At 39.0% G+C, this 23877-nt stretch overlaps 1 protein-coding gene across 1 annotated transcript in view; it reads right to left on the bottom strand.

Annotated features, from left to right (window-relative positions):
- The window catches only part of si:dkey-49n23.1 (semaphorin-3D), a 78758-nt gene extending 57186 nt beyond the window's left edge, over window positions 1-21572 (bottom strand). Inside the window, exon 1 of the mRNA XM_054616362.1 lies at window positions 21490-21572. The gene's annotated coding sequence lies outside the window, so the exon portion shown is untranslated. The remainder of the gene's footprint in view (window positions 1-21489) is intronic.
- Between the last annotated feature and the right edge of the window lie 2305 nt (window positions 21573-23877).

The raw sequence follows: 23877 nt of genomic DNA, 5'->3' as shown, positions 1-23877 counted from the left end.
TTTAAGACACTTCCTCATCAGCTTCACTTGGCAGAACCGGAGGTTGCCGCCTGACTGAAATAGACTGTATCATCTGCATAGAGTAGAACAGTCTCATTAGCACAGTGTTAGACGTCACAGTGTGAAGGACCTGATGAATTCATACAACAGGTGCAACACGAACAAGTTCTTTTCTTTGTGGTCCTGTCAGTTCTTTTCCTCGACACCAGAATGAAACTTTGTTTCTGTTTCCTGGAAGAAGCCCCGAGGGAAACTGCTGCTTATTGTTAGAGCGAGGGAACAACATCATTATGCTGCACACACACACACACACACACACACACACACACACACACACACACACACACACACACACACACAGACCTCTGCTAACAGAAAAGTGAGTGTAGATGTACGTGTTTGTGTGCATGAGAGTGTTTCCTCATGTGCAGTGTGGCTGATGTACTGGCGTTGGGTTTGGGAAAGGGTGGAGTATAAAGAGGCGACCAGCGGGATTCCTGTGGTTTGTTATTACCTCAATAAACTCCATGGAGGATTTTTTATTCTTACTATAAAGAAAACCCTCCAGGCCACCTATTTAAAATATGAAACATCGGTTACACCCATACTTGAGTCTGTAAAGGGGGGATCTCAAGCTGGGTACCTGGCAACCTTTCAGAGTCATTAATGTACGAGATGGTTATTTTGTACAAACATGATGCTGTTATAATTACAGGTTAAACTGGGCCTCACGTTCATTACTGGTTTCCTACATTGTTTAGATTATTTTATTAAATGCAGCTGTGACCCAACCAAGCGGACACTGGACTGTTTACTGTGGTTGTTGGACCGTAAGTTAGAAACACTGATTGTTGTTAGTTGTTAAGGTAACAACATCCGACAGTAGGGATGTAAAGAGCGGGATGGCTGGCTACTTAGCTAGATAGGCCAACGTTAGCTTGTCCTTCTCCAGAGCGGCGTCGAATGAGGCGGACAAAGAACATTTGAGATGCAGCTTTTTTCATTTATGCTCCCAAACTGTGGAACCACTTACCCCAAAAACATCAGAGGCAGCTGTTGACACTTTCAAGCATCATCGAAAAACAGATTTATTTCGCAAGCCTTTCTTTCATAACAGCACTTTATGTTTGCTCCACATAGTCCCAAAACTGTCCTTCAAATCATCTTTTATGTACTTAAACCCTTTGTCTATACATTTTAATTCATTTATTTAAATTTTATTTGTTTTCCAGTTTTATTCATATGTTGAATGTTTGGATTGCACTAAAAATGTAAGTGCAAAAAGCATGCTCTGTACAAGCAAGTTATTCTGTTACTACTTTTATTTTTATTAATTTATATTATCTATTTTTTATTGTATATATTTTTTTATTTTATATATATATAAATATATTAAATATTTTTCTTTATTTTTTATTATTTAATATGAATTAATATTAATATATTATATTTTTTATTTTATCATTTTATTTATATATATATACAGTGGGGGAAATAATTATTTGATCCCTTGCCGATTTTGTAAGTTTGCCCACTGACAAAGAAATGAACGATCTATAATTGTTATGGTAGGTTTATTTTAACAGTGAGAGACAGAATATAAAAAAAATAATCCAGAAAATCACATTATATAAAAGTTATAAATTGATTTGCATTTGATCGAGTGAAATAAGTATTTGAGCCCCTACCAACCAGCAAGAATTCTGGCTCCCACAGACCGGTTAGATTAGTCCTTTCACTTTAAGAAAGTACTCCGAATCTCAACTCGTTACCTGTATGAAAGACATCTGTCTCAATTCATTACCTGTTTAAAAGACACCTGTCCACAGAGTCAATCAATCAGATTCCAACTTCTCCACCATGGGCAAGACCAAAGAGCTGTCTAAGGACGTCGGGGCAAAGACTGTAGACCTGCACAAGGCTGGAATGGGCTACAAGACCATCGGAAAGCAGCTTGGTGAGAAGGAGACAACTGTTGGTGCGATTATTCGGAAATGGAAGAAACACAAAATGACCATCAATCGCCCTCGGTCTGGGGCTCCACGCAAGATCTCGCCTTGTGGGGTATCGATGATCATGAGAAAGGTGAGGGATCAGCCCAGAACTACACGGGAGGAACTTGTTAATGATCTCAAGACAGCTGGGACCACAGTCACCAAGAAAACCATTGGTAACTCACTACGCCATAATGGATTAAAATCCTGCAGCGTCCGCAAGGTCCCCCTGCTTAAGAAGGCACACGTACAGGCCCGTCTGAAGTTGCCAATGAACACATGAATGATTCAGAGAAGGCTTGGGAGAAGGTAATGTGGTCAGATGAGACCAAAATCGAGCTATTTGGCATCAACTCAACTCGCCGTGTTTGGAGGAAGAGAAATGCTGATTATAACCCCAAGAACACCATCCCCACCGTCGAGCATGGAGGTGGAAACATTATGCTTTGGGGGTGTTTCTCTGCTAAGGGGACAGGACGACTTCACCGCATCGAGGGGAGGATGGACGGGGCCATGTACCGTGAAATCTTGGGCGACAACCTCCTTCCCTCAGCCAGGACACTGAACATGGGTCGTTGATGGGTCTTCCAGCACGACAATGACCCAAAACATACGGCCAAGGCAACAAAGGAGTGGCTCAAGAAGAAGCACATTAAGGTCATGGAGTGGCCTAGCCAGTCTCCGGACCTTAATCCCATAGAAAATCTGTGGAGGGAGCTGAAGCTTAGAGTTGCCAAGCGACAGCCTCGAAACCTTCAGGATTTGGAGAAGATCTGCAAAGAGGAGTGGACCAAAATCCCTCCTGAGATGAGCTCAAACCTGGTGACCAACTACAAGAAGCGTCTGACCTCTGAGCTTGCCAACAACGGTTTCTCCACCAAGTACTGAGTCATGTTTTGTTAGGGGATCAAATACTTATTTCACTCGATCAAATGCAAATCAATTCATAACTTTTATATAATGTGATTTTCTGGATTTTATTTTTGATATTCTGTCTCTCAATGTTAAAATAAACCTACCATAACAATTATAGATCGTTCATTTCTTTGTCAGTGGGCAAACTTACAAAATCGGCAAGGGATCAAATAATTATTTCCCCCACTGTACATATATATATATATATATATATATATATTTTTTTTTTTTATAAATAATTTCTCAAATGTACAGCACTTTGAGCTACATACTCTGTATGAAATGTGCTATATAAATAAATATTATTATTATTATTAAATTTAAACTACATTAAATTTAACAGATTCAGCAGATCTGTAGTCAGGTTATGAAAGTTCTTATCGATTCTTATGATGTCTGAACGTGTGAAATGTCTCACCTTCAGGCTGCACAATGGAATGTCTCTTTATGGCCATAAATGAATGAGTCAGAACTGACATATTGCAACAACACAGAAGTCCATATGTTGGCCTGAAAACAGTCAGTAAGTCAGAACGGCCTGAAATTCCAATCAGTCTGAAGGGACCGGTAAAGATCGGTATGCACGAAGGTAAGACGGAAATAAGAGTTTAATTTACAGCGAGATAAGAGCGTGTTCGATATGATTTAGAGCCAGGTGAGTTTAGGTTCAAGTGTTAACCGTTTGAGATGCAGTAACAGACATAAGTTGGTTTAAGACACACTGAAAGTCCACCATTGAACAAAAAAAACAACATACATTTGTATATTATAATACCTATGAAATGTATAATTGTTAACTTTTCTGCATTCTAACGTCTAAAAAAAACTAGACCTGTGTTATGTATATTTGGAGTTGTGTACATACATTATCACTTATGTTTCATACAATTTTCCAACATGAGAAATCTGTAATTATAATTAAGGTCGCCTGTCAACGGCGTTATCTCCTCTTTGTTCCAGATGTTCTTCATGTTCAGGCTGGTTTAGTGGATTTGGAGCTCGTCATGTTAAACGTTGTGTAACAGTGATGCTCATCACTCTGAGAGGTTGGAAGGAGATCTACGTTGATAAAAGGTTAGTGTAGCTAACATTAGAGTACGTTAGCACAGCATTAACTAGCGTTAGCACGTCTATCACTAGCTACTGAAGGTTTACTAAATGTATTTTAATGGTTGTTAACAGTGTTGTTTCTTCATTTCATTGTCTTCTGACGTGGTGGTTCACTTTTACACTTTAGCCTCTATCTTTATCTTTTTAACCTGTTTTTATCCTGATATTTCCTTCACACTCATATTGTGGACTCTTCTGTCTTGAATCGATTTTTCTTTTTTTCCAGAAATTAGAAATTTTCCAGATGATATTTCTTCATGGAGTGCAGTAAGTGACAGTGTGGTCTCCATGGTAACGTAGCCACGGGAGTTTATTTGTCTGTTTCTACTACTGAGCAGAAGAAACCGGAGTCTAATTCGTATATGCATACGCAGAAATGGCCAATAAAGCAGATTTTTATTCTGATTGTTATCCAGTTCTTCATTCATACTTCAGAACATGTTCACTGAAAAGCACAACTTTCAACCCAACGGTGGCGCTAGAGGAAAGATTCAGATCACCAACATTAAGATTCATCAACTCATCTGTGTGCAAATCCAAAGTAAGAAGTTTCTCAATCTGCACACACACACACACACACACACACACACCGATCCCATTCACACACACAGAGGCCTTTAGATTGACACCCAGCGAGTGAGACAGAAAGTAGTCCCCCCTCATTAGGCGTCTTAGCGACCAGTGAGAGGAGCGTCTATTCACTGGGTCTGCTGGGAACACTGGGACCAGCCGAGCAAAAAAACAACCAACCGACAGGGAGGCAGCCACACACAGACAAAGGAAGAGAAAAGAGCTCGCTCGACTCAGTTCTTCATCCTCGTCTTCATCCCAATCCTCTGTCTGTTCTCAGCTCTGGGTTTGTAAAAGAGAGAAGTCGTCTTAAAGAAAAGACGGCTTTAAATCCGTCTGTCAGCTGTCAGTCGGAGAAAACCCCCAACAAGAGAAGGAAAACAGAGGACCTGGGAACTAAAAAACAGGAGGAGGGACGTGTATCAGTAGGCTTTAATAAATACTAGTACTCTTATCGGTTCTTTTTTTATTATATTTTGAGAAAGAAACACAATTAATTAAGAAAATAATCCACTTTGCTTAATTCGTCTTTCATGAGCAGCAAAACAATAAGTTCTAAATCTATAAAACACATTCTCAGCTGATCAATGATCTCAGTGATGATCTTTGATTGATGATCCTGTTGTTCTGATCAGACTAACGTTACCTTGGTGGACGAGGATGGACGGCTGATCTCCAAACAGTACAAACTGATCATTTCTGCAGACTGATGTTCTGCTTGTTGTCCAGATGTTTATGTGCAGAAGCCAACTCTTTAGTGCATGAAAGAAATACAGTATATCTTTTTTTTCACACGTGTTCTGCATTAAGCCTTTTGCAGTTTCAGTTAAATAAAGTTCCTTCAAACAATGATTTCTGAACAGTTTTTATGGGACATTGTGAACAAAAATGAGATCTGTGTGTGTGATAGAGTGTGACGGTCCAGTAGGTCAGATACCAGCCAGTAAATCAGTCCGACCTCCGTTCATAGAGTCAAATAAAAGCTTCACATGCAGGTTGGAACGCTGCCAAAGAGGCCTGCCGAAGCAGAGGCCTTCCCAGCATGCCGTGCGGCGTGAACGAGACCTGCTGTGCATCCGCGGCTCTGAATCTCTGCTGCCGTGATAAGACGTCAGAGGAGGAGAGACCAACTCCTCCCACCGCCTCCACCACTCCCAACGCTCCCAGTATGATCCCAGTATGATCCCAGGCGTTACCGGCTACACCGTGCACTACTAACTCAGACACACTGATATTCTAGGAGACCCACTGAAATTGATGCCATAAAACTACATATTTTTTAATATTCAGTATTTTTAATACGACTGAGAATCAATGTCGACTCTGCAGCTCCACACACGCCACCTTTAAATACCTGACAACATACGTAAACTTTGATAGAAGTGTTCATTTTGTCAAAATATTAATTTTGAGGATTAGTATTCGTTGACGTCCTTTTTATTTTTGACTGAATTGAAACAACGCTCAAATCATAGCTCAGATATTTTGGGTGTTTATTGTGCTTTCTTCAGAGATTCTGAAGGTTTCTTGGTTTCAGAAGACCTGAACCGCTTCCTTTATGACGTTAAAACATTCTAAACTCTAAACACTCATCGCTGATCATTCTTTCTGCAGCGGTCGGAGGTTCGATCCCCAGCTCCTCCGAATCCAGATGTTGTTGAGCGAGATGCTAAACTCTAAATTGAATCCAGTTTTGTATGTAACCGCAATTTACTTTTTCTTAATTTTAAACAAACATTTTTGTAACGGTTACAATATTTTTGGATTGTAAACATAACATTCGAGGTGAGGTTTTCCTGTTTAGTGTTTGTTTATCAAGTTCAGGGACGTAATATGTCATTATAACCAACAACAAAACTGTTTACTGTAAATGATGTTGGTGAGGGCAGGAACACAACAGTTTGATGAGCAGGAACCTGTCTGCACCAACACACCAACACACACACACACACACACACACACACACACACACACACACACCCTACTGTATGTGGATCCAACACACACACACACACACACAGCAGACACACACACACACACACACACACACTGGTTGTCTGAGTGACGGGAGGAAACAATAGAACTGAAATCTAAACGTGGACGAAGTTTGAGGGAAAACTCTTTTGTGAGTTTTAAGTGCTCAACATTAAAGTTTAGTCTTTTTCTTTGACGTTAAAGCAAATAAAGTTTCTCTGGGGGACAGAAAGTTTTGAAAGTGCTCACATTAAAGTTGTAAAGGACAGGAAGTGTCTGTGTGATTTGAGGAGCAGGACACACACAGATTAAAGTTTCTCTGGGGGTGAAAGTATCTGTTTGAAAGTACAAGTTGTGTTGTGTGTGTGTGTGTGTGTGTGTGACATGTGGACGACACACAAACAGATTAAAAACTTTGTTAAGTCAGTTTAGTGTTGGGACTTTACTTTTCAGTATAACTTTATTATAACTATTTTAGTTTTAGGTTTCATTTTTCACTACACCTGTCTGTAGTGCCCATGAGCAAGACGCTGAGCTCAGTCTGTCACAACAACATACAGCTTTGATTTACTTTACTGTGATTTAAGAACGCCTGAGAAGGACACACACACAAACACACACACGCAAAGAAGAACACAGACACACACCTAAAATCATAGGTACAAACACACACACACAGAAAAACACAAACACACACACACAGAAAGATACTGACACCAACACACACACACATATGCACATACAGAAAAACACGGATATATACAAACACACAGACAGAGAAACATTAACACTGAACTGAAAACATTCGCTAATTTTCACTTCAACTGATTTCCATAATTGATATTAATCATTACAGTAATTAATAATCTGAGGTTTAATGTCTAAAACATCTGCATACACAGTGTGATTCCCATAGAAACTAACCTGGCTGTTATATATGTAATGTGTATATATGTAATTTATTTAAGATTGATGTTAAAACAACACACACACACACACACACACACACACACACACACACACACACACACACACACACACACACACACACACACACTCCTGTTGAAGTACAGCAGAAGAAACAATGGCCTCCTAAATAAAGTCCTTGTTGTCGACTACATTGTCCTCCAGTAAGTCAAATAAATGTCTCAGAGGACAAGAATAAAAACGTGTGTGTGTGTGTGTGTGTGTGTGTGTGTGTGTGTGTGTGTGTCCTGGTATTTTCATACTCCTGTAGACCAAACAGACGCAGCAGAGATGAACAATGTGTGCAGAAGAATCAAGGACACGTCGACAGTATTTAGCTCCTTTGGAAGCTTCTAGATAAACAAAGCATGTGGAGATGAATATCTGAGTCTAAATATGTTTGAGGCTCTGTGTGAGTTCTGTTTATGGCCTTCATAAGACTGTCTGTGCTCCTCCTCTTCTCTGGGTCTGTAACACACACAGTGAGGAGGGAAATCTATATTACAGGTTGTTACAGTAAAGAATATAAAAAATAATTGTTAAAGGTTTGTTGTTCTGTAAGTCAACTTACAACAACTCATCAGTTGCGTCCATGTCTTCCACTATTTTTTAACATTGTTCTGTTTTTATCTTCCACAGATGTAACTAGAGGCAGCTTGTAAACTATATAGAAAGATGAAACTACAGAACTTTCAGCAACAGTTTATAATAACTTTCAGCAATAAATGGTAAATCGTTAGTTAATACAACTTTAGCTTATCATTATTTAACTGTAAACAAACAATCAAATGATAATTTACATTGACAGAATACTGAACGGGCTGACTGGGAACAGCCTGTTTGACTTTACTGACATTTCTTGTTGGGCTGTTACAAAGAGACGCAGAACTACTACAGAGACGCAAAACTAGAAAAAAGAGACGCAAAATGTGTATAAAAATATGCAAAACGTCTATAAAGATATGCACAACTTCTACAAATAGATGCTATATGTCTACAAAGAGAAGCAAAACTTCTGCAAAGAGATGGAAAAATTCTACAAAGGGATGCAAGATGACTAGAAAGACGCAAAACTTACATGTCTGTTCATTGTTAGCATACAATGAACAATGTGTCCGGTTCCAGATCTACTCTATTTCACTCTTATTTAAAACACTTTGACACGTTTAGAGCATAATAGAATTAAGGTCGTTGTAATTACTGATCCTCTAAAGGGCTAAAACTATCGTACTTGTTCACCTCATGAGCTTACAAAAACTTTAAGAAACACACTTAATTAAAGGATTCATTAATCATTACCCAAGTAATTAAATGTAGTGCTTTACAGTGTGTGTGTGTGTGTGTGTGTGTGTGTGTGTGTGTGTGTGTGTGTGTGTGTGTGTGTGTGTGTGTGTGTGTGTGTGTGTGTGTGTGTGTGTGTGTGTGTGTGTTGGTGTCTCTTGGCGCCGGCTCCACGGTTTGTTCAGATGTTTTCTGAGAGGAAGGAAGCGTTCAGCTGAGCAGAAATACTTCATTGTTTTCCTCCGTCCCGATAAGAAGTTATTAATTAGTCGACTAGATGAACACAATGACACAATAGAGCTGCTGTTTGTGTGCCAACGTACACGCACACACACACACACACACACACACACACACACACACACGTGTGTGTGTGTGTGTGTGTTTTCTATGCGTGTGTGTGTGTGTGTGTGTGTTTGTCCTTTGACCAAAACAATGAAAGAAAATAAAGACAGAAGAGTGATTATAAAAATAAGACGGTAAAGCTGCCAGTGTTCCTCTTCAGGACTGCATTTTGAATTTAGAATTACTATAGTTTTATCCACATTTTGTACTTGATTACTTTAAGATGATTTTTTAAACAGTTTTTGAAAATGGAGGATTCTGTCCCTAGTTATAAGCTAGAAGTGTTCTCGACTAAATAAAGATAATAATTTAAACTTCTATTCAAATAAAAGCGTCTTAAAACAGTTCCTGAACCTGTTTAGTGAACTTGAAGTTTGTTTTTTTAAAGAAAGAATGTGTAAAAGCAGAACATATGCATTGAACACTTTCAGTGAGAGCACTCAAACTGAATGTGTTCATTCTTGAATCACGATGTAAAACAAACAATGTATAGAGGAGAGAAAAAGATAGAGCAAAGACAGATTAAACTAAGCCCAGCTTCAGATAACAGACTCAGAGTGAGTTAACATCTGAGAGAGTGATTAATAGCACCGCTCTGTTTAATTTGGCAGCACCGAGCCTCCTTTCTAAAGACCGATATGCTGCATTAAAATGAAATAAATGCATTAATGCTGAGCTGTTATCACACTCATAACACAGCGCCTTATCTCACTCGTTTGCTCACATCTCACAGCTCGACGGGTGTGAAGTCACTCCTGTTATTCAGGAGATGGAAGCTTTCATCGAGGGAAACTAAATCAAACTGACTTTTCAGTTTTCCACTTGTGACTGTCGTCTCTGGAACTTAAAGCAGATTAAAAAAACTCTTTGATTGATATAAGAAAACAAATGTTTGACTCAGGTTTGGCGGTGATGCAGCGCGACCGTCCAATGAAACATCAACGGACTAATTAAGCAAATGAACTCATGTCTGGACTGGAACGTGTTGATATCAGTGAGCTCAGGTTGGATGGAGTGGACATGATGCAGGTGGTTATGATCTAGAGATGTGGATGTTAGAAAACAAAACTTGTCCATTTAAAGAAGTAATGTTTCAGTTTGGAGTCGCAGGCGTTTCGTAGAAATGGAAAGAGAAGTGAATGGTCTCATAGGAAGCTGCAGAGTTCAGTGCAGAAAACGTTTAATGGACGGACGACTTTGTGGCTTTTATTTTCCATTAAACCTCCGTCAACATTACTGTGTTGAGGTCAGGAAGAGCGAGCGCCATAGTCATGTGATCTGCAACATCAGGCGTGGTGGAGTGGACCGGTACAGACGGATATCTTTTCTCTCAGGGTGCTAAAACCAGACGCAACCTCCGGTACTGCAGAGTGAAGTCAAAGCTTCATGTGTTAAAGCTGCATTCTCTCTCCTGTCCACCAGGGGGCGACTCCTCTGGTTGTATAGAAGTCTATGAGAAAATGACTCTACTTCTCTCTTGATTTATTCCCTCAGTAAACATTGTAAACATGAGTTTATGGTCTCAATCTCTAGTTTCAAGTCTTCTTCAATACAGCATGATGTTCATTTAGTAAATGATTCCATTTAGTCAAACAGACCATAAAGCAGGGGATGCTTTGCTCACTGATTTTAGAGTCACTCCTCCTCAATATGGTCACTTCCTGTTCACTGGTCTGATAAAGTCCACTTCTCATATAAAGTCTTTTATATAAACATGAAAGTCTCTCGAGAGTCAGTGTTTGGTTTGTCCGCTCTGGGCTACCGTAGAAACCTGGTGGACTCCTCAGTACGTAGATATGACGGACTCATTCTAAGCTAACGATGATTAAACACCTATAAAAACATCGTCGTTAATAATTCCCTCTGAATCCGACACACGGCTCCTTTAGGTCCCAACAGGACGTCTCAGAGCTAATCTGCACTGGGGCCTCCACTAGAACCCGGCCGGTGACCCACAGTGGAACGTGACCTTGGCCTGTGTTGGAGGCAGCTGATGTTTGAACCCTGTGCTGCTCAGCTGTCACGTCCTCTGAGACGGAGACACTGACGTGAGCCTGGCTGGGTGGTCTGCTCTCTCTCTTCACTTGACAATGTTCTTTCTTAAACACATTGCATTCTCTGAATTTTTCCCCTTTTTCTGCTCAGCAACAATTTGACAGTTTATGTATTGCAAAAAGAAACTGAAATAATATACCAAATAAAATACCAAAATGAAATCAGAGCCAAAATAAAACAAAAATCCTCTGAGACGTTATTAAAAACGACATGGTGCATTTAAAATCAGTTATGATTAAAGGAACAGTTTTACATGGTGGATGATGCTCTTAGAAATATAAACGAGAGATTTAAAAGGTGCCGGACAGTCAGGCTAGCTGATTCCCCCCGTTTCCAGTGTTTGTGCTAAGCTAAGCTAACGGGCTGCCCCTTCATATTGGACAAAACAAACAGAAATGAGAGGAAATGTTCCTTTAACTGCTACTACGTCTGCCACACTCTCTACTACGTCTGCCACACTCTCTACTACGTCTGCCACACTCTCTACTACGTCTGCCACACTCTCTACTACGTCTGCTACACTCTCTACTACGTCTGCCACACTCTCTACTACGTCTACCACACTCTCTACTACGTCTGCTACACTCTCTACTACGTCTACCACACTCTCTACTACGTCTGCTACACTCTCTACTACGTCTACCACACTCTCTGTCTGACACACTCTCTACTACGTCTACCACACTCTCTACTACGTCTGCTACACTCTCTACTACGTCTACCACACTCTCTACTACGTCTGCTCACACTGCCACACTCTCTACTGTCTGTCTGACACACACACTACTCTACTACGTCTGCTACACTCTCTACTACGTCTGCTACACTCTCTACTACGTCTGACACGCTCTCTACTACGTCTGACACACTCTCTATATTTATGTCCTCTGTATCACTTAATATTTTAAAACATTTTCACAGAAGAAGAGACTATAAAGAAGAAGTTAGTCAAAGTGAAGCACAAAACCTCCCACACAGACAAAAGCAACATGTTACATATGAGGAAGAAATCTGTTCCCGCTCTGTTTGCTTTCACACACTCAGGAAACAGCAGAGGAGGAAGGAACAACAAGAAAACACTCAGAGCGTCCTAACGAGTCAGTCACAATAGAGACGCTTTACAGCCGGTGAATGCACATCGCCTGGGGGACGGACGGACGGACACACACACACACACACACACACACACACACACACACACACACACACACACACACACACACACACACACACACACACACACACACACACACACACACACAGCTACTTCCACAGCAGTTCAACCATAAAGGTTCTTGCACAACAAGTCTGTATCTGTCGTGTGTGATTTTAAATCCTTCATCCGACAAAAAACATTTTTGCACAAAATTCTTAATAAAAGACAAAACTGAATGAATTACTTCGATGCATCGGACAACGCTAGTCCTAAACAAAGAACCGTTCAGCTACCTGACGCATAATCTCTACTGTCTGATCTTTCCTACATTATCAAAGTTCTGTGATCACCTGTCACAGTCTATCTTTAAATTCTAGGTATTTACTTTGACTAAAGTGCTTTTTCTGGGAGACGAAGTGCATCAGCTTATCAGACGCAATTTTGAACAATGTTTTGATGTTTGCATGTACGGTGGCTCTGAGGGGACAAAACAACCATGACGGATGCAAAAGAACTAAAAGAGAAAATGTAACCTGTTTCACTGGATGAAAGATTCGTCAGTGTACTTGATTAGATTTTTAAACATGCGACAATTGTGGACCAAAATGACGGGCTAGATGTTTGTCATGATATATATGTATATATATATAGATATATATATATATATATATATACCATTTATTATTACAATTAAAACTTGAAATGATGAAGGTACTTGCAAATGACAAGGTAGTACAAAGTGTAAACCGTACTTACATAGTTTCAGTTTTACTTCTTTAATGAAGATTTTATAGTTTCAGTTTTACTTCTTTAATGAAGATTTTATAGTTTCAGTTTTACTTCTTTAATGAAGATTTTATTGAACTTCTTTTTACAAATGAACCAAAACTCTGACAACGAGGAAGATTTTTGGTAGATAATAATTAAAATAAGTATTAAACAAAGTCTTAATCACACCTTCTACACTGAAAAGCTTATTTACAAGATATTTAGTGTTGATGCTGATCTGAAGAGGGAAACAAAGTGAAAGACTGGACAGATGGAAAAACAACACTGAATAGAAACGCACTATGAGAACTTTACAAACCCTCAGGAACTGTGTCGACCACACACACACACACACACACACACACACACACACACACACACACACACACACACACACACACACACCACACACACACACACCACACACTCATTCACTCACTGACAGTAAGTGTTGTGGGTGTCAAGGAGGATGGAAAGAACAACAGTACATGTTTTAGATGGACTCATGAATGTCTCTCTCTTCAGGGTGTGTGATGTGTGTTTTGGGTCCTTTGTGGTGAAGGCGCTGGAGCATCAAGAGGTGTGTGTGTGTGTGTGTGTGTGTGCCTCCCAAAGCTGGATAACTGTGGGTTGGAGGAAGAGGAAGACGGTTATTTATTCAATGATACGAGAGCCTTCGCAGAGGAAGAGGAGGATGTTATTCTGGGCTCTTCATCAGCGTGGTGTGTCTGCATACGTCATGTGTGTGTTTAGCTGTGGGGTTCAGGGCGTGTAACCATTCAGTCGTGGCTTTGAATGTTTAATTTTGTGATGTTAAGCTCAATCAGACCGAACAGGCTGAATGATGAAACTCTGCCATCATTCCCTCAAACATCCGGGAGGTGAAGAGGTGGAGACTTCTCTGCCGGTTCAGAAGACTGACGGGTGTTTGGTGGAACTCACTTGTGATTTGAAATGTAAAAACAATAATCAGGGAGGAGTCGACTGCTTCCTCTCCCTCATCAGCTACTTCTTCTTTAGCGTCAACCTTGAACTTGATTCATGACTTCATCACATTCATCTAAAAAGGCAAATCAGCATCTAAACATGTCACATAAATCTGCACCCCAGAGATACAGGACTACCAGCTGAAGAAGAACTCCTGTGAGGGTTTTACACAAAGTGGACTCTCTCTGGCCATAAAGACTGAGCCTGATTCTGATCAGGATTCCTCCTGGACTCTGGGAAAGGTATTCCAGGCATGCCCAACTGGAACGAGACCCATGACACGCCGGAGAGATTCATTATCCCATCTGGACTGGGAATGCCTCTGGATCCTGCAGGAGGGACCAACTGTCATCATCACGACTGCTAAGTGGTTGAATGGTGGAGCCCCGGCGTCGGCCATCAGACCTCTGGAGCTCGTCCAGAAAGCTGCAGCTCGTCTGGTGTTCAATGACCCAAGTTCTCCCACACAACTTCCCTTCTCCGTTCTCTACACTGGCTCCCTGTAGGAGCATCCAGTTACAGACTCTGGTGCCTACAGGGCAGTGAGAGGAACAGCTCCTTCCTATCTCCAGGCCATGAAGCCCTACACCCCCCCCCACCACTCCTCTCTGCTGCCTCGGGGTGACTGGTTGCCCCGTCGCTCAGAGGTCCCTGCAGCCGATCCACCCGGTCACAGCTTCTTTCTGTCCTGACCCCTCAGTGGAGGAATGAACTCCCCACTGACCTCAGGACAGCAGAGTCACTGCCCATCTTTAACCTCACCTCTTCAAGAAGTACTACCTGATAAAGAAGTACTACCTGATAAAGAAGTACTACCTGATAAAGAAGTACTACCTGATAAAGAAGTACTACCTGAGCCTTCGTAAAGTTTAGCACTTATCCTATTCGTAGTAGTTTGTAGCACTTATTATATTCGTATTAGTCTGTTGCAATTATTGTTTTCGTAGTAATTTGCCTCTGCACTATACTTTTGCTCTGGTTTATGCTTTAAGATGCTTGTTTAAGAAAGGAGATGCACTGATGACTTCTGGTGACTAGTAGTTCTCTTGAATACCTATGTTGAATACACTTCCTGTAAGTCGCTTTGGATAAAAGCGTCTGCTAAATGACTGTAATGTAATGTAATGTAATGTAATGGTGCAAACTGGAACAAGTTATGACTTCACACTTTGGTCTTCATTCAGTTATTGTTGTTTTTAGATGACGAGCATACTTAGAGGTGGGATTTATGATTATTATATCTAGAAGAAAAGGTGTTCATGCGACAGAAAAGAAGGGAAACACACTTATACAGAGTCTGAATTTTTTTCGATTTCTTCCGATTTTTAAATATCTATGACATTAACCAAGAACACCACACCCAAGAAGCTGCTGAGATTTCTGTACATTTACACATCGAATGGTAATAATTCACAATTATAACACAATCAAGATACCTTTAAGATTTATTCTAACTCTTTCTTTGGGAACAATCAGAACTGAGAGTCGGACCAGAAACAGATGATGACGTCACAGGTATCAAACTAACGTGGTGGGAAGTTTGTGATTTCATTCATTAGCATTGACGGGTTTGTGTGTGTGTGTGTGTGTGTGTGTGTGTGTGTGTGTGTGTGTGTGTGTGTGTGTGTGTGTGTGTGTGTGTGTGTGTGTGTGTGTGTGTGTAGCTGGTTTGGGCTTCATATTGTTTTAACATCAATCTTAAATAAATGACATATATACACATTACATATATAACAGCCAGGTTAGTTTCTATGGGAATCACACTGTGTATGCAGATGTTTTAGACATTAAACCTCAGATTATTAATTACTGTAATGATTAATATCAATTATGGAAATCAGTTGAAGTGAAAATTAGCGAATGTTTTCAGTTCAGGACCCAAAAATCTGATGAAATCCAGCAACAGCATCATTAGGGTTTGAAACTATTTCACAAGGATTGGAGGGTAAATTCTAAAATAGAGGCCTCAAGTTTGGTAAGAAAATTCATTATGATGCTCATTTCCACCGGAATAATTTCATCATTACGACAAGAGTACATTTATACAATTACATTTAAGTTCCTCTCTGTTAATATCAGTTCTTTCAGTGTTGAAGGACGACTTACAGCTGTTTTTTCACATTAAAATGACTCCAGCCTTCCGGTTATTGGTAGGCTTTTATTGTGAAAAATCTACAGGACATGTTTGTGAAAAATGGAAAAGAGGAAACATTTGAAATAATTGGTTGATGAAACTATTAATTCTGTTATGTATAATTTACCTCGTGAGCGTTTCGGGTCACTTCATGATTTATTTTATTTGTTTGTACTGGCCAGACCCAGTAGTAGATATTATATTATTATTACCAGCTTTTATTTGAGAACTTATGGTTGTCTGAATAAAACGAAGGAGACTGTGACACCATTTTTCTACTGAATATTGTCAATATCTTTCTTTCGGTGTGATGTATACATTTATCGCATTAAAAGTGCATAGTTTTCATTTACAGGAGATGTTTTTTCTCAATCATTGAGTCACTTGTATGGATCAATAAGTTCTTGAAAGCCCTGCACACACAGTATAGTTAATTTATTCCAAGAGGTGAAACCTCATTTATTTCACCTTTAAGTTATCCAGAGAATCTGTGAGGAGATTCAGCATTTATCTCCACTCCTCCGTGACGTTTCTCTGGTTTCCCCACGTTAACGTTAGCAGTCTACAGTCCACCGTATGAAACGGACCACGACTTATCATCTGATTTATTGCTTCACAGTTCAACAAGAAATAAATCTTGTTGAACTGTGAAACACCTCGGTGAGCCTGAATGATGACGATGAAGAGAGAGCTGGCATCAAACCCAGAACCAACAGAACCGATGTTCTACAAGCATGAAAGAGATCAAATACGTGTTCCATCCACGGAGAATTAGAAGCACATTTCAGAGACGCACTAGCTGGAAGACTTAACAGGAAGAGAGAGAGAGAAAGAAAGAAAGAAAAACAGCATCTGGAAACTTATTGTACAATAAAGGTTTCAGGTTCAATCCCCAACGTGTCTCTCAAGCAGCATGTGTCGACCCGTAAATGTGTTCTGACTTAAAAAAGCAAGAATATGAACGCACGTGTGCTCGATTCCAGGTGATTCAGGTCACAAACACTGAAAAGTGAATCCAAAGCTTCCTGTCTTAAAGCTGCATTCTCTCTCCTGTCCAGCAGGGGGCGACTCCTCTGGTTGTATAGAAGTCTATGAGAAAATGACTCTACTTCTCTCTTGATTTATTCCCTCAGTAAACATTGTAAACATGAGTTTATGGTCTCAATCTCTAGTTTCAAGTCTTCTTCAATACAGCATGATGTTCATTTAGTAAATGATGCTCCATTTAGAGTCAAACAGACCATAAAGCAGGGGATGCTTTAGGGCGGGGCTACACACTGATTGACAGGTCCACACCAGAGACGTATACGGCGTCTCTACGTCACTCCTCCTCACTCCATATATGGTCACTTCCTGTTCACTGGTTGCAAAAAACAAGATGGTGAACGCCAGTCTACAAACCAATGTGTGACATCATGACGACTACGTCCACTTCTTATTAACAGTCTATGGACACAACATCATAACAACTATTTGTGGGTTTTCATGTCATAAAGTGTGTGTTATTCTAGTTTTTTTATGTAGCCCACAAACTTTTTTTAAACAACGGGGGAAAAAGAAAAGGGACTTCCAAAACAGGAAGTGAAGTGAGTGAATGAATATTAAATCTTTCATCTTTTTATTTTTATTTTAACCGTTTCAAATAAAGAAGGTTGGATGAGTGAAAGCACCAAACCTTAATGTTTTCAGGTTGTCATGGCTGCATCTGACAACAGGAATAAAACTCAGAGGATTTTTCGACTGCGGTGTTGAAAAATGGTGCAAAGAAAACATAAAATCAAGACATAAAACCTCCGATCAACTTTGTCTCAGAATGAAACCAAAAAACAAAACAGTAAAAACTTCCCGGCCGACGGATCAGTGAAACAAAAAACAAGAAAAGAGAAAAAGAGAAAGTGAATCCGTTCAGCTTTGGACTTCTCTTCTCTCCGGTTGGAAACCATCAGATAAGAATGTGTCGGTTCAAGTCTTTTAACAAAACGAGCCAACGCCTGCTGCATGCTGGGAGATCTCTATCTGCTCTGGGTTTAAACATCTACTTCAGCCTCTGTGACTGGTTCATTCCCAGTCTGTCAAGTGCCAACTTCCACTGGTCTCCTCCCAGTGTGTTGGTGGGAGGTTTACCCTCAATTTGACTCAATTTACTCAGCAGCTGGACAGATGAAGCTGGTGTGGGACCAGTAACGTTAACTGGCTCTACTCAGCTCCCAGTACAGAAACGTTAACTGGTTTTACTCAGCTCCCAGTACAGAAACGTTAACTGGCTGTACTCAGCTCCCAGTACAGAAACGTTAACTGGCTCTACTCAGCTCCCAGTACGGAAATGTTAACTGGTTTTACTCAGCTCCCAGTACAGTAACTTTAACTGGCTGTACTCAGCTCCCAGTACAGTAACTTTAACTGGCTCTACTCAGCTCCCAGTATAGTAACCTTAACTGGCTCTACTCAGCTCCCAGTACAGAGAGTTTAACTGGTTTTACTCAGCTCCCAGTACAGAAACAGTAACTTTAACTGGTTTTAGTCAGTGTCTAATCTCAAGTTTACAAGATAATAATTAAAGTCACATATTAAATAACAACTCTTTTGATAACTTGATTTACATTGAAAACAGGTTGAAATGTCTTCTTTCTCGATGCTTTTTTAACCTCTTAAATAAAATAAAACTCAATATAATAGAAAGCAAAAATGTTCCTTCTGAAGTATAAAGTGGCACAAAAGTACTACAGTACATGTACACAGTGTACATGTACACACACACACAAACACACAGGTGGCTGCGTAAATCAGCATCACTCCGAGACACAATGACACAATGCAGCCGGGAAAACAACAACACACACACACATATACACACACACACACACACACACACACACATATATACACACATATACACACACACACACACACACACACACACACACACACACACACACACACACACACAGGAAACAGCAGTCCCACTCACAGATTGTACATGGGGGGGGCTTCATAACAGGAAATGCAGTGACAATAGTGGGAGGTTGACTCAGAGACAGAGACTCTGTCTTTGGTGAACTCAGCTGGAGGTTTGTGAGACGTATTTGAACGCATCGTTAGAGGACAGATTCATTCAGCGGATCAATAAAAACAGAAACACGTGAAGCGGTTGGATGTTTTTTTTGATACAGATTCGTACCGACAACCTCCGAGAGGAACTCTGTCCATGTAGGAGTGAAAATATAAAACACAGGTAAACGTTTTGTCAGGTAATAAAGTTCTAATCATCTTCTCTTCACTTCAAAAACACTCCTGGAAATATTTCACTGACCACAAAGAAACCCCAGAGCCAACAAAACGTCCACAAGGACTCCTGGGATGTCCTCAATGATCACATAAATCCCTGGAAACTTCTGGAAACCGCCAAAATCTTTACATCTGTCCATGAAATATCCTCAATGTGCATAAAAACACCTTCAAAAACTCCTGGAAACTCATTAATAATCCCACGATATCCTACAAGAACCATTGAAACCCATACGAGATCTCCTGGAATGTCTTCAATGACCACATAAAGTCCTGGGAACTCAATGACCATGAAAACACCTTCAAAAACCTCTGCTAGCTCATTAATAATCCTGAAGTATTCTTCAAGAACCTCTGAAAGAGGTCAATGACCACAGCAGCTTCTTCAAGGAGTCCTTGAACCCTTTCAATGACCACCAAAAGTCCTGGAGAACCTCCAAAATATGTCCAGTGACCATAGAATCCACTATAAGGACCCCTGGAAACTTCTCAATGACCACCTGAATGCTTGGAAAAACTTTTGGAAACTCCTGATGACCACAAAGACCTCAACCTCTATCCTTGAAATATCCTTAATGACCATAAAACCCATTCAAAAACTCCTGATAGCTCATTAATAATCCTAAATCATCCTACAGGAACATCTTAAAGCTTCAATGACCTCAGCAGCTTCTTCAAGAAGTCCTTGAACCCTTTCAATGACCACCAAAACTGATACAAAAAGTCCTATAAGGACCCCTGGAAACATCTCAATGACCACCTGGACGCTTGGAAAAACTCCTGGAAACTTATGATGACCATAAAAATCATGACCTTTATCCTTGAAACATCCTCAATGTTCATAAAAACACCTTCAAACTCGTTAATAAACCTGAAATATTAAACAAGAACCTCTGAATCCCTCACTGAACACGACAGCTTCTTCAAGGAGTCCTTGAACCCTTTCAATGACCACCAAAACACTTGAATTTGTCCAGTGACAACATCTCAATGACCAAAGAAACTAATTCAAGGACCTCTGGAAAGTCCTCAAGTACCACCTTAACTCTTGCAAAACCTCCTGGAATCTTCTCAATGACCTCCAAGCTCCACACACACACACACACACACACACACACACACACACACACACACACACACACACACACACACACCAGGATGAGTATTCTTAAAATATGTTTTTAAATCAGATTTAAGTTAAACTTCAGATTTAATTCAAATTTAAAGCAACATTTTTATTCAGAAAGTTCTAAAGAAATCAAAGTGATGATGCTCTAAGTGAGAAAATCAATAAATGAATCAATTGCAGCTTCACACTGACTGATATAAGATAAGATAAGATAAGATAAGATAAGATAAGATAAGATAAGATAAGATAAGATAATCCTTTATTAGTCCCACAGCGGGGACATTTGCAGGCTTACAGCAGCATAGAGTAAAGTGCACACAAGAGACATAGTAGAAGAAGACAAGATAAAAAATAAAAAAATTAAAATAAAAAAAACAAGTATTATAAATAAGCAAAAAAAAAAACAGTAGAAAAACAACAATAACTGAAATATTATATTTACAGACAGAAAAAAAACTATTATTGCACAGTGTAATGTGTAATGTATTATATATATATATATATATACATATATATATACATACATACACACATACATGTATATATACATATATACACACATACATATATATATATATACATACATATATATATATATATATATATATATATACATACATACATATATATATATATATATATATATATATATATATATACACATATATATATATACATACACACATACATATATATATATACATACATATATATATATATATATATATATATATATATATATATATTATAACTCACATCATTCAAGTTGTTTCATCCACACAAACATAATAATAAATAAAGTTGCTGTTGTTAAACTCACCTCTGGGTCTGTGTGTGTTTTTAATCCCCCTGCGGTGATGGAGAGCGGGTACGGTGCGGTCAGTGTCCGCTCACCTGCGTCTCCTCGCCGGGTAAACACAGTGAGGACACCGGCTGAGCGCTCCGCTCCACCCTGCTGCTGCTGCCTTCACGGACCGCTCGGAAGATCCCACTTCTGCTTCTACACCCCAAGGAGAATATATCCATACTGTGGAGATTATATATATTATATATATTATATATATTATATATATTATGTTCATACTGGAGGTGTAATGCAGATCAAAGGGCTTTAAATAATATATGTATAAACATGTAAACAGATGAACCAACAGGTGGGTCTTTAAACATTAAAATACTTTAAAATAAGAAACATAATCTCTGAGTAAAATGTTATAAAAGCAGTGTCAGTAATAATTCTATTTTCTATATTACGGAGATAGAAAAGACACAATTTAATACAGAAAATGCCTATAAATTGATTTTTGACAATGTGAAAAAGTGAATCAGACTTAGTCAGGAGGGTGAACATCAGATCCTTTACTTAAATAAAAATGAACAAAAATCTGCACCGCAATGTTAAAATACTTACCTCCAAATAAAGTTCTATATTCACAACGTTTAAGTAGATTAATGTAAAACTGCTTATGAATAAAACTACCAAAAAGAGACACATAAATGACTTCAAAGCGATGCAAAAAGATCCAATAAGATCCAATAAGATCTACAAAACCACTACAAGAGAATGCAAAACTAATGAAAAAAGATACAAAACAACTACAGAAAGATGCAAAATGACCACAAAAGATGCAAAACTATCACAAAAAGATGCAAAACGACTTTAAGGAACCTTTACCTGTCAGTTCCCAGGGGCCCTTTTTCTCATAATCTGTCCTACGAGTATTACGATGGATTTCGTTTAATGTTTAGTAGATCATCTTAATACAAGAGATCATCAAATGTTTACATGTAAAAGTCATTCATCGCTATTTTATGTTATATTTTAGGTTTGAGGTCAAGACAGGAATTTTTTTTATTGAACTAAATCTTTTGACTCTTGAGTTGCTATATTTCCCACATCTCATGAGGTCAGTGAACACACCTTCAGACACCCTTTAAGCCATTATCTGATAAACCAGAGCTCCCTCTTGTGGACAGAGTTTGTTCACACAGCAGTGGAGGGTTGCCAGGTTTTTACAATCCACTCAAACATGACTGTAGAGCTGCTGTGTTCTCATTTAATCAGGTCTACATTGGTTTAAGAGGCCTTCAAACACACCTTTACAGATGTGTTACTTTAGGATTAGCAGTTTTGCATGGAGTATAAATGTGTTTATTTTAAATACACCATTCTAAAAATGGTGTATTTGTATATTTCTGTATATTTGGGTCCATAAACTTGGGTTTGACTGGAAAGCTGAGTCTCTTGTGGATCCACTGAGCTCATAATATTCATGTGTGATGATGTAACAACCTGATGTGAGAATAATAACAGCCTCATGACACTTTACAACCACAAACTACAGACTGAGGGCATTCAGAGGATGTGTGGTGTTCTTATGTTTATTGATATTAACGGGGTTTCAGAGCGTTTCCAGAAAAATCTCCAAATGTCAAAATAAATCAAATAACAGCATGGATTATTTACTTCTTTTCCTCAAGGTATTGGTGTCTCATTTTGGAGGGTTTTTGATCATTTTCTATCAATTATCAGGTGGAAAAAATGTAGCACCAAATCTGTAAATGCATTTTTTATTTTTATTTGATTAATCTTTATTTGTGATTTATGAGTAAAACAACTGTACACACATTACTGAGCTGCATCTTAAATGTATCATCACGTGTCAGATGATTCATATCACTTCTATGTGGTAGATCTAAATACCACCTGTCCTTTATAAAAAAGACCAAAAGGTTAATGTGGGTCTCTAAGAAACAATGAGAGGCTAACATTGTGTCATATCAGATGATCTAAAAATAATAATATTTCAGCACTGAAACAAAGAGTGTAAATAATAAATAAATAATGTTTGTTTTAAGTATTATTATGAGTTAAAGTTACTTATTTTCAGAAACTTGATTTCGGCTCTTATTTAGTCCTCGAGCATCTCTCATATTTCATATTCCTGCATCAAAAAACGTTGATTTAATCCTGAAGAAACAAGTTTTTTCAGTGAAACATAAAATATAAATAATAAAGAGATCATTTTAATCAAAGTTGCATCTAAAGTTATGGAGGATCCACACTGAGGAGTCCTTCAGAAGTCATATTAAAATGATTTTTAAAGCTTTTCATTGTTGATTTTGTTTCCATTCTGTTTTAGAATAAATCTTTTTAAATAATCTTCATACAGAGACTCAGAAACAGGACGATACCATGACAGAAAAC

The sequence above is a fragment of the Anoplopoma fimbria genome, chromosome 17 (genome assembly GCF_027596085.1).
Source record: "Anoplopoma fimbria isolate UVic2021 breed Golden Eagle Sablefish chromosome 17, Afim_UVic_2022, whole genome shotgun sequence".
Classification (NCBI taxonomy): Eukaryota; Metazoa; Chordata; class Actinopteri; order Perciformes; family Anoplopomatidae; genus Anoplopoma; species Anoplopoma fimbria.
This window is presented reverse-complemented; position numbering and strand designations above follow the sequence as displayed.